Source organism: Phalangium opilio, unplaced genomic scaffold, assembly GCF_054372755.1.
Source record: "Phalangium opilio isolate 3A_F unplaced genomic scaffold, DU_Popi_V2 ptg000021l_1, whole genome shotgun sequence".
Taxonomy (NCBI): domain Eukaryota; kingdom Metazoa; phylum Arthropoda; class Arachnida; order Opiliones; family Phalangiidae; genus Phalangium; species Phalangium opilio.
Window position 1 is genome coordinate 6,718,417 of NW_028324153.1, and position 12,177 is coordinate 6,730,593.

Sequence of the window (12,177 nt, forward strand, 5' to 3'; positions counted from 1 at the left end):
ACATTTGAGATTCCAAAACACCGTTCCCGAGTGGGCTTGAACCACCAACCTATTGGTTAACAGCCGAACGCGCTAACCATTGAGCCACGTAAGCTCAGAAAAAAATGATCGTCAGGTATTGTGGAAAAACTTTGGCTTTCTACGTTACATTTGAGATCCCAAAACACCGCTCCCGGGTGGGCTCGAACCAACAACCTATTGTTTAACAGCCGAACGCGCTAACCATTGAGCCACAGAAGCTCAGAAAACAAATGGTTATTACGTATTGTGGAAAAGTTTTGAATTTTTACGCTAAATCTGGGACCACACAGCAACTCTTCTGGGTGGGCTCGAACCACCAACCTTTCGGTTGACAGCTGAACGCGCTAACCATTGAACCACGGAAGATCAGAAATTAAATGGTTGTCAGGTATTGTGGAAAAGTTATGACTTTTCACGCTACATCTGAGACCCCACAACACCTCTTCCGGGTGGGCTCGAACGACCAACCTTTCGGTTAACAGCCGAACGCGCTAACCATTGCGCCACGGAAGCCAAAAATTAAATGGTCGTCATTTATTGTGGAAACACATTGACTTTTTACGTCACATCTGAGACCTCACAACACCGTTCCCGGGTGGGCTCGAACCACCAACCTATTGGTTAACAGCCGAACGCGCTAACCATTGAGCCACGGAAGCTCAGAAAATAAATGGTCGTCAGGTATTGTGGAAAAACTTTGGCTTTCTACGTTACATTTGAGATCCCAAAACACCGCTCCCGAGTGGGCTCGAATCACCAACCTGTTGGTTAACAGCCGAACGCGCAAACCATTGAGCCCCTGAAGCTCAGAAAATAAATGGTTGTCAGGTATTGTTGAAAAGTTACGACTTTTCACGCTTCATCTGAGACCCCACAAAACCTCTTCCGGGTCGGCTCGAACCACCAACCTTTCGATTAACAGCTGAACGCGCTAACCATTGCGCCACGGAAGCCCAAAAATTAAATGTTCGTCAGGTATTGTGGAAAAACTCTGACATTTTACGTTACATCTGAGACCTCACAACACCGCTCCCGGATGGGCTAGAACCACCAACCTATTGGTTAACAGCCGAACGCGCTAACTATTGCGCCACGGAAGCCAAAAATTAAATGGTCGTCACTTATTGTGGAAACACATTGACTTTTTACGTCACATCTGGGACCTCACAACACCGTTCCCGGGTGGGCTCGAACCACCAACCTATTGGTTAACAGCCGAACGCGCTAACCATTGAGCCCCGGAAGCTCAGAAAATAAATGGTTGTCAGGTATTGTTGAAAAGTTACGACTTTTCACGCTACATCTGAGACCCCACAAAACCTCTTACGGGTCGGCTCGAACCACCAACCTTTCGATTAACAGCTGAACGCGCTAACCATTGCGCCACGGAAGCCCAAAAATTAAATGTTCGTCAGGTATTGTGGAAAAACTTTAACTTTTTACTTCACATCTGAGACCTCACAACACCGCTCCCGGATGGGCTCGAACCACCAAGCTTTCGGTTAACAGCCGAACGCGCTAACCATTCGCCACGGACGCCCAAAAATTAAATTGTCGTCAGGTATTGTGGAAAAACTTTGGCTATTTACGTTACATTTGAGATCCAACAAGTTGGGAAAACCAAAATATTACCTCTCCGAGTCAAGAGGTCTACTACTACAAACTTATTTACCTAGATATGGAATTATTTCACTTTTTTGAAGTAAAAGTTTACGAAATATTGAAGCAGTATTCCAAACATAGTGAATGTACAGTAAAGCAGACGACATTTTACATCCAAATCTTGGACACATGGAAATCAGTCAATGGGGAAAAGAACAGGAAATGAAGTCTACGCTTCAGCTGTTTACCGTATATTCTGATAGCTACATTCACAACTGGTTTGCAGTGTAAACACTATCGTCTCGTCTCACCTCAACAATATTCTTAATTTGCCAACATGAATGTTAACGTTAAATAACACCAAAGCTGAATTGTAGCTAGACGCTCTAATAGTCAATACGCACCATAAAGGGAATAATAAGTCTGTACCTACTACCCGTTTACCACAAGCCCTTTTACTAATCTAATTGCCACCATCTTTTCTTCTATTTTAAAATCTTAACCTGATTATTTAAGAGTGTATTTAACTTTCGGCTCACTCTGAACCGTTAATGTCTCTTCATTTCAGAGACGAAAATCAAAGCCAAAAGTTTACTTCACCTCAGGCCTCAATTAATTACTCTTTGTTTCACTAAGCCTATTGCGGATAATGCGCGCTTGTTATACCCGCCGGAGTCTAGGTCTTAGTTTTCTTCATGAAATCACTAAACCAAGGATTATTCTATATACAGTTGTAGTATAGCTTAAGTAATATATAAACAACCATTTCAAATAACAATATTAAAAAAAATCTTTGGAATATCAAAATGAAACAGAGCTTTAAAGCTACAAAAGTACTAAATACATCATAATTACGAAAAATACTTCCACATATTCACTTTATATTATGGAATAAGGGAATATTAAGGTTCTGTATGATTTCTTAACACATCAACACAAGGCTAACTGCTAACGCGACGCACTAGTGTAACAATGGACGGACACACACACAGACAAAAACATAGACTGCTTTTTAACTCTTTCCGTATTAATTTTGAGTTGAGAAAAGAGATTATCTTAAATATTAAAATAAATATAATTAATATTAAATATTTTCTTCGTCAGTTGTTTGCCTTATTGAGCGTTACATCGTTTTGATAAAGAACAATTAAACATTCTTGAGAGACCTGACTAATATTGGCGTTTGAAATGAAGCATACGCCCGTTGCGTCGCCTTACTCAAATAGGTAGTATATAAGGGTGTCGAACTACACTTTAAAGCAAGAACAACCGCAATTGCGAAAACCTTTGGTGGACAACCCACCTTAGGGAGGCTAGACGTTTCTCGTAACCCTAGCTGATCGCCGCGAATGTCTTAATTCAAACGATGACGATGGAGTAGAAGCCAGGTGTGCAGACTGGTGTCCATGTGGGATGGACAAAAACAAAGACTAGCAGATGGTGGTGTAGAGGCCAGGTGTACAGACTGGTATCCATGTGAGATGGACAAAAACAAAGACCAGAAGATGGTGGTGTTAGAAGCCAGTGTGTACAGACTGGTGTCCATGTGGGATGGACAATGACCAGAAGATGGTGGTGTTAGAAGCCAGTAAGTACAGACTGGTGTCCATGTGGGATGGACAAAAACAAAGACCAGAAGATGGTGGTGTTAGAAGCCAGTGTGTTCAGACTGGTGTCCATGTGGGGTGGACAATGACCAGAAGATGGTGGTGTTAGAAGCCAGTAAGTACAGACTGGTGTCCGTGTGGGATGGACAAAGACCAGAAGATGGTGGTGTGAGAACTCAAGTAGAGTAGCCATTTCCGTGACTGTGAAAGCAGTTCGGAAATGGCGAACACGTTTGCTCCGATTTGGAAACTGCGAACGCGGTCACGTGGGTGTAACAACAGACACACACACAGACACACAGACAGACAGACAGACACACACGATCGTTACAGAACCTCTCCGTGACATACGTCACTCGGAGAGGTAAAAACACCGCTCCCGGGTGGGCTCGACCCACCAACCTATTGGTTAACAGACGAACGCGCTAACCATTGAGCCACGAAAGCTCAGAAAATAAATGGTTATCACGTATTATGGAAAAAGTTTGACTTTTCACTCTACATCTGGGACCTCACAACACCGCTCCCGGATGGGCTCGAACCACCAACCTTTCGATTAACAGCTGAACGCGCTAACCATTGCGCCACGGAAGCCCAAAAATTAAATGTTCGTCAGGTATTGTGGAAAAACTTTGGCTATTTACGTTACATTTGAGATCCAACAAGTTGGGAAAACCAAAATATTACCTCTCCGAGTCAAGAGGTCTACTACTACAAACTTATTTACCTAGATATGGAATTATTTCACTTTTTTGAAGTAAAAGTTTACGAAATATTGAAGCAGTATTCCAAACATAGTGAATGTACAGTAAAGCAGACGACATTTTACATCCAAATCTTGGACACATGGAAATCAGTCAATGGGGAAAAGAACAGGAAATGAAGTCTACGCTTCAGCTGTTTACCGTATATTCTGATAGCTACATTCACAACTGGTTTGCAGTGTAAACACTATCGTCTCGTCTCACCTCAACAATATTCTTAATTTGCCAACATGAATGTTAACGTTAAATAACACCAAAGCTGAATTGTAGCTAGACGCTCTAATAGTCAATACGCACCATAAAGGGAATAATAAGTCTGTACCTACTACCCGTTTACCACAAGCCCTTTTACTAATCTAATTGCCACCATCTTTTCTTCTATTTTAAAATCTTAACCTGATTATTTAAGAGTGTATTTAACTTTCGGCTCACTCTGAACCGTTAATGTCTCTTCATTTCAGAGACGAAAATCAAAGCCAAAAGTTTACTTCACCTCAGGCCTCAATTAATTACTCTTTGTTTCACTAAGCCTATTGCGGATAATGCGCGCTTGTTATACCCGCCGGAGTCTAGGTCTTAGTTTTCTTCATGAAATCACTAAACCAAGGATTATTCTATATACAGTTGTAGTATAGCTTAAGTAATATATAAACAACCATTTCAAATAACAATATTAAAAAAAATCTTTGGAATATCAAAATGAAACAGAGCTTTAAAGCTACAAAAGTACTAAATACATCATAATTACGAAAAATACTTCCACATATTCACTTTATATTATGGAATAAGGGAATATTAAGGTTCTGTATGATTTCTTAACACATCAACACAAGGCTAACTGCTAACGCGACGCACTAGTGTAACAATGGACGGACACACACACAGACAAAAACATAGACTGCTTTTTAACTCTTTCCGTATTAATTTTGAGTTGAGAAAAGAGATTATCTTAAATATTAAAATAAATATAATTAATATTAAATATTTTCTTCGTCAGTTGTTTGCCTTATTGAGCGTTACATCGTTTTGATAAAGAACAATTAAACATTCTTGAGAGACCTGACTAATATTGGCGTTTGAAATGAAGCATACGCCCGTTGCGTCGCCTTACTCAAATAGGTAGTATATAAGGGTGTCGAACTACACTTTAAAGCAAGAACAACCGCAATTGCGAAAACCTTTGGTGGACAACCCATCTTAGGGAGGCTAGACGTTTCTCGTAACCCTAGCTGATCGCCGCGAATGTCTTAATTCAAACGATGACGATGGAGTAGAAGCCAGGTGTGCAGACTGGTGTCCATGTGGGATGGACAAAAACAAAGACTAGCAGATGGTGGTGTAGAGGCCAGGTGTACAGACTGGTATCCATGTGAGATGGACAAAAACAAAGACCAGAAGATGGTGGTGTTAGAAGCCAGTGTGTACAGACTGGTGTCCATGTGGGATGGACAATGACCAGAAGATGGTGGTGTTAGAAGCCAGTAAGTACAGACTGGTGTCCATGTGGGATGGACAAAAACAAAGACCAGAAGATGGTGGTGTTAGAAGCCAGTGTGTTCAGACTGGTGTCCATGTGGGGTGGACAATGACCAGAAGATGGTGGTGTTAGAAGCCAGTAAGTACAGACTGGTGTCCGTGTGGGATGGACAAAGACCAGAAGATGGTGGTGTGAGAACTCAAGTAGAGTAGCCATTTCCGTGACTGTGAAAGCAGTTCGGAAATGGCGAACACGTTTGCTCCGATTTGGAAACTGCGAACGCGGTCACGTGGGTGTAACAACAGACACACACACAGACACACAGACAGACAGACAGACACACACGATCGTTACAGAACCTCTCCGTGACATACGTCACTCGGAGAGGTAAAAACACCGCTCCCGGGTGGGCTCGACCCACCAACCTATTGGTTAACAGACGAACGCGCTAACCATTGAGCCACGAAAGCTCAGAAAATAAATGGTTATCACGTATTATGGAAAAAGTTTGACTTTTCACTCTACATCTGGGACCTCACAACACCGCTCCCGGATGGGCTCGAACCACCAACCTTTCGATTAACAGCTGAACGCGCTAACCATTGCGCCACGGAAGCCCAAAAATTAAATGTTCGTCAGGTATTGTGGAAAAACTTTGGCTATTTACGTTACATTTGAGATCCAACAAGTTGGGAAAACCAAAATATTACCTCTCCGAGTCAAGAGGTCTACTACTACAAACTTATTTACCTAGATATGGAATTATTTCACTTTTTTGAAGTAAAAGTTTACGAAATATTGAAGCAGTATTCCAAACATAGTGAATGTACAGTAAAGCAGACGACATTTTACATCCAAATCTTGGACACATGGAAATCAGTCAATGGGGAAAAGAACAGGAAATGAAGTCTACGCTTCAGCTGTTTACCGTATATTCTGATAGCTACATTCACAACTGGTTTGCAGTGTAAACACTATCGTCTCGTCTCACCTCAACAATATTCTTAATTTGCCAACATGAATGTTAACGTTAAATAACACCAAAGCTGAATTGTAGCTAGACGCTCTAATAGTCAATACGCACCATAAAGGGAATAATAAGTCTGTACCTACTACCCGTTTACCACAAGCCCTTTTACTAATCTAATTGCCACCATCTTTTCTTCTATTTTAAAATCTTAACCTGATTATTTAAGAGTGTATTTAACTTTCGGCTCACTCTGAACCGTTAATGTCTCTTCATTTCAGAGACGAAAATCAAAGCCAAAAGTTTACTTCACCTCAGGCCTCAATTAATTACTCTTTGTTTCACTAAGCCTATTGCGGATAATGCGCGCTTGTTATACCCGCCGGAGTCTAGGTCTTAGTTTTCTTCATGAAATCACTAAACCAAGGATTATTCTATATACAGTTGTAGTATAGCTTAAGTAATATATAAACAACCATTTCAAATAACAATATTAAAAAAAATCTTTGGAATATCAAAATGAAACAGAGCTTTAAAGCTACAAAAGTACTAAATACATCATAATTACGAAAAATACTTCCACATATTCACTTTATATTATGGAATAAGGGAATATTAAGGTTCTGTATGATTTCTTAACACATCAACACAAGGCTAACTGCTAACGCGACGCACTAGTGTAACAATGGACGGACACACACACAGACAAAAACATAGACTGCTTTTTAACTCTTTCCGTATTAATTTTGAGTTGAGAAAAGAGATTATCTTAAATATTAAAATAAATATAATTAATATTAAATATTTTCTTCGTCAGTTGTTTGCCTTATTGAGCGTTACATCGTTTTGATAAAGAACAATTAAACATTCTTGAGAGACCTGACTAATATTGGCGTTTGAAATGAAGCATACGCCCGTTGCGTCGCCTTACTCAAATAGGTAGTATATAAGGGTGTCGAACTACACTTTAAAGCAAGAACAACCGCAATTGCGAAAACCTTTGGTGGACAACCCACCTTAGGGAGGCTAGACGTTTCTCGTAACCCTAGCTGATCGCCGCGAATGTCTTAATTCAAACGATGACGATGGAGTAGAAGCCAGGTGTGCAGACTGGTGTCCATGTGGGATGGACAAAAACAAAGACTAGCAGATGGTGGTGTAGAGGCCAGGTGTACAGACTGGTATCCATGTGAGATGGACAAAAACAAAGACCAGAAGATGGTGGTGTTAGAAGCCAGTGTGTACAGACTGGTGTCCATGTGGGATGGACAATGACCAGAAGATGGTGGTGTTAGAAGCCAGTAAGTACAGACTGGTGTCCATGTGGGATGGACAAAAACAAAGACCAGAAGATGGTGGTGTTAGAAGCCAGTGTGTTCAGACTGGTGTCCATGTGGGGTGGACAATGACCAGAAGATGGTGGTGTTAGAAGCCAGTAAGTACAGACTGGTGTCCGTGTGGGATGGACAAAGACCAGAAGATGGTGGTGTGAGAACTCAAGTAGAGTAGCCATTTCCGTGACTGTGAAAGCAGTTCGGAAATGGCGAACACGTTTGCTCCGATTTGGAAACTGCGAACGCGGTCACGTGGGTGTAACAACAGACACACACACAGACACACAGACAGACAGACAGACACACACGATCGTTACAGAACCTCTCCGTGACATACGTCACTCGGAGAGGTAAAAACACCGCTCCCGGGTGGGCTCGACCCACCAACCTATTGGTTAACAGACGAACGCGCTAACCATTGAGCCACGAAAGCTCAGAAAATAAATGGTTATCACGTATTATGGAAAAAGTTTGACTTTTCACTCTACATCTGGGACCTCACAACACCGCTCCCGGATGGGCTCGAACCACCAACCTTTCGATTAACAGCTGAACGCGCTAACCATTGCGCCACGGAAGCCCAAAAATTAAATGTTCGTCAGGTATTGTGGAAAAACTTTGGCTATTTACGTTACATTTGAGATCCAACAAGTTGGGAAAACCAAAATATTACCTCTCCGAGTCAAGAGGTCTACTACTACAAACTTATTTACCTAGATATGGAATTATTTCACTTTTTTGAAGTAAAAGTTTACGAAATATTGAAGCAGTATTCCAAACATAGTGAATGTACAGTAAAGCAGACGACATTTTACATCCAAATCTTGGACACATGGAAATCAGTCAATGGGGAAAAGAACAGGAAATGAAGTCTACGCTTCAGCTGTTTACCGTATATTCTGATAGCTACATTCACAACTGGTTTGCAGTGTAAACACTATCGTCTCGTCTCACCTCAACAATATTCTTAATTTGCCAACATGAATGTTAACGTTAAATAACACCAAAGCTGAATTGTAGCTAGACGCTCTAATAGTCAATACGCACCATAAAGGGAATAATAAGTCTGTACCTACTACCCGTTTACCACAAGCCCTTTTACTAATCTAATTGCCACCATCTTTTCTTCTATTTTAAAATCTTAACCTGATTATTTAAGAGTGTATTTAACTTTCGGCTCACTCTGAACCGTTAATGTCTCTTCATTTCAGAGACGAAAATCAAAGCCAAAAGTTTACTTCACCTCAGGCCTCAATTAATTACTCTTTGTTTCACTAAGCCTATTGCGGATAATGCGCGCTTGTTATACCCGCCGGAGTCTAGGTCTTAGTTTTCTTCATGAAATCACTAAACCAAGGATTATTCTATATACAGTTGTAGTATAGCTTAAGTAATATATAAACAACCATTTCAAATAACAATATTAAAAAAAATCTTTGGAATATCAAAATGAAACAGAGCTTTAAAGCTACAAAAGTACTAAATACATCATAATTACGAAAAATACTTCCACATATTCACTTTATATTATGGAATAAGGGAATATTAAGGTTCTGTATGATTTCTTAACACATCAACACAAGGCTAACTGCTAACGCGACGCACTAGTGTAACAATGGACGGACACACACACAGACAAAAACATAGACTGCTTTTTAACTCTTTCCGTATTAATTTTGAGTTGAGAAAAGAGATTATCTTAAATATTAAAATAAATATAATTAATATTAAATATTTTCTTCGTCAGTTGTTTGCCTTATTGAGCGTTACATCGTTTTGATAAAGAACAATTAAACATTCTTGAGAGACCTGACTAATATTGGCGTTTGAAATGAAGCATACGCCCGTTGCGTCGCCTTACTCAAATAGGTAGTATATAAGGGTGTCGAACTACACTTTAAAGCAAGAACAACCGCAATTGCGAAAACCTTTGGTGGACAACCCACCTTAGGGAGGCTAGACGTTTCTCGTAACCCTAGCTGATCGCCGCGAATGTCTTAATTCAAACGATGACGATGGAGTAGAAGCCAGGTGTGCAGACTGGTGTCCATGTGGGATGGACAAAAACAAAGACTAGCAGATGGTGGTGTAGAGGCCAGGTGTACAGACTGGTATCCATGTGAGATGGACAAAAACAAAGACCAGAAGATGGTGGTGTTAGAAGCCAGTGTGTACAGACTGGTGTCCATGTGGGATGGACAATGACCAGAAGATGGTGGTGTTAGAAGCCAGTAAGTACAGACTGGTGTCCATGTGGGATGGACAAAAACAAAGACCAGAAGATGGTGGTGTTAGAAGCCAGTGTGTTCAGACTGGTGTCCATGTGGGGTGGACAATGACCAGAAGATGGTGGTGTTAGAAGCCAGTAAGTACAGACTGGTGTCCGTGTGGGATGGACAAAGACCAGAAGATGGTGGTGTGAGAACTCAAGTAGAGTAGCCATTTCCGTGACTGTGAAAGCAGTTCGGAAATGGCGAACACGTTTGCTCCGATTTGGAAACTGCGAACGCGGTCACGTGGGTGTAACAACAGACACACACACAGACACACAGACAGACAGACAGACACACACGATCGTTACAGAACCTCTCCGTGACATACGTCACTCGGAGAGGTAAAAACACCGCTCCCGGGTGGGCTCGACCCACCAACCTATTGGTTAACAGACGAACGCGCTAACCATTGAGCCACGAAAGCTCAGAAAATAAATGGTTATCACGTATTATGGAAAAAGTTTGACTTTTCACTCTACATCTGGGACCTCACAACACCGCTCCCGGATGGGCTCGAACCACCAACCTTTCGATTAACAGCCGAACGCGCTAACCATTGAGCCACGGAAGCTCAGAAATTAAATGGTTGTCACGTATTGTGGAAAAAGTTTGACTTTTTACGCTACATCTGAGACCCCACAACACCTTTCCCGGGTGGGCTCGAACCACCAACCATTCGATTAACAGCTGAACGCGCTAACCATTGCGCCACGGAAGCCCAAAAATTAAATGCTTGTCAGATATTGTAAAAAAACTCTGACATTTTACGTTACATCTGAGACGTCACAACACCGCTCCCGGGAGGGCTCGAACCACCAACCTATTGGTTAACAGCCGAACGCGCTAACCATTGAGCCACGGAAGCCCAAAAATTAAATGGTTGACGGGTATTGTGGAAAAGTTTTGACTTTTTACACTACATCTGAGACTCCACAACACTTCTCCCGGGTGGGCTCGAACCACCAACCTTTCGATTAACAGCTAAACGCGTTAACCATTTCGCCACGGAAGCCCGAAAATTAAATGCTTGTCAGGTATTGTGTAAAAACCTTGACTTTTTACGTCACATCTGAGACCTCACAACACCGCTCCCGGATGGGCTAGAACCACCAACCTTTCGATTAACAGCCGAACGCGCTAACCATTGAGCCACGGAAGCCCAAAAATTAGATGGTCGTCAGGTATTGTGGAAAAACTTTGGCTTTCTACGTTACAATTGAGATCCCACAACACCGCTCCCGGGTAGGCTCGAACCACCAACCTATTGGTTAACAGCCGAACGCGCTAACCATTGAGCCACTGAAGCTCAGAAATTAAATGGTTGTAAGGTATTGTGGATAAGTTATGACTTTTCACGTTACATCTCAGACCCTACAACACCTCTCCCGGGTGGGCTCGAACCACCAACCATTCGATTAACAGCTGAACGCGCTAACCATTGCGGCACGGAAGCCCAAAAATTAAATGCTCGTCAGGTATTGTGGAAAAACTCTGACATTTTACGTTACATCTGAGACGTCAAAACACCGCTCCCGAATGGGCTCGAACCACCAACCTATTGGTTAACAGCCGAACGCGCTAACCATTGAGCCACGGAAGCTCAGAAATTTAATGGTTGTCGGGTATTGTGGAATAGTTTTGACTTTTTACACTACATCTGAGACCCCACAACACTTCTCCCGGGTGGGTTCGAACCACCAACCTTTCGATTAACAGCTGAACGCGCTAACCATTGCGCCACGGAAGCCCAAAAATTAAATGCTCGTCAGGTATTGTGTAAAAACCTTGACTTTTTACGTCACATCTGAGACCTCACAACACCGCTCCCGGATGGGCTCGAACCACCAACCTATTGGTTAGCAGCCGAACGCGCTAACCATTGCGCCACGGAAGCCCAAAAATTAGATGGTCGTCAGGTATTGTGGAAAAACTTTGGCTTTCTACGTTACAATTGAGATCCCACAACACCGCTCCCGGGTGGGCTCGAACCACCAACCTATTGGTTAACAGCCGAACGCGCTAACCATTGAGCCACTGAAGCTCAGAAATTAAATGGTTGACACGTATTGTGGAAAAGTTTTGACTTTTTACGCTACATCTGAGACCCCACAACACCTCTCCCGGGTGGGCTC

At 42.0% G+C, this 12,177-nt stretch overlaps 1 non-coding gene across 1 annotated transcript; it reads right to left on the bottom strand.

The window, feature by feature from the left end:
- Positions 1-11,866: 11,866 nt before the first annotated feature.
- TRNAS-GCU (transfer RNA serine (anticodon GCU)) lies at positions 11,867-11,939 on the bottom strand. Its single transcript has one exon. It is a non-coding gene; the product is annotated as a tRNA-Ser (tRNA).
- Positions 11,940-12,177: the final 238 nt, after the last annotated feature.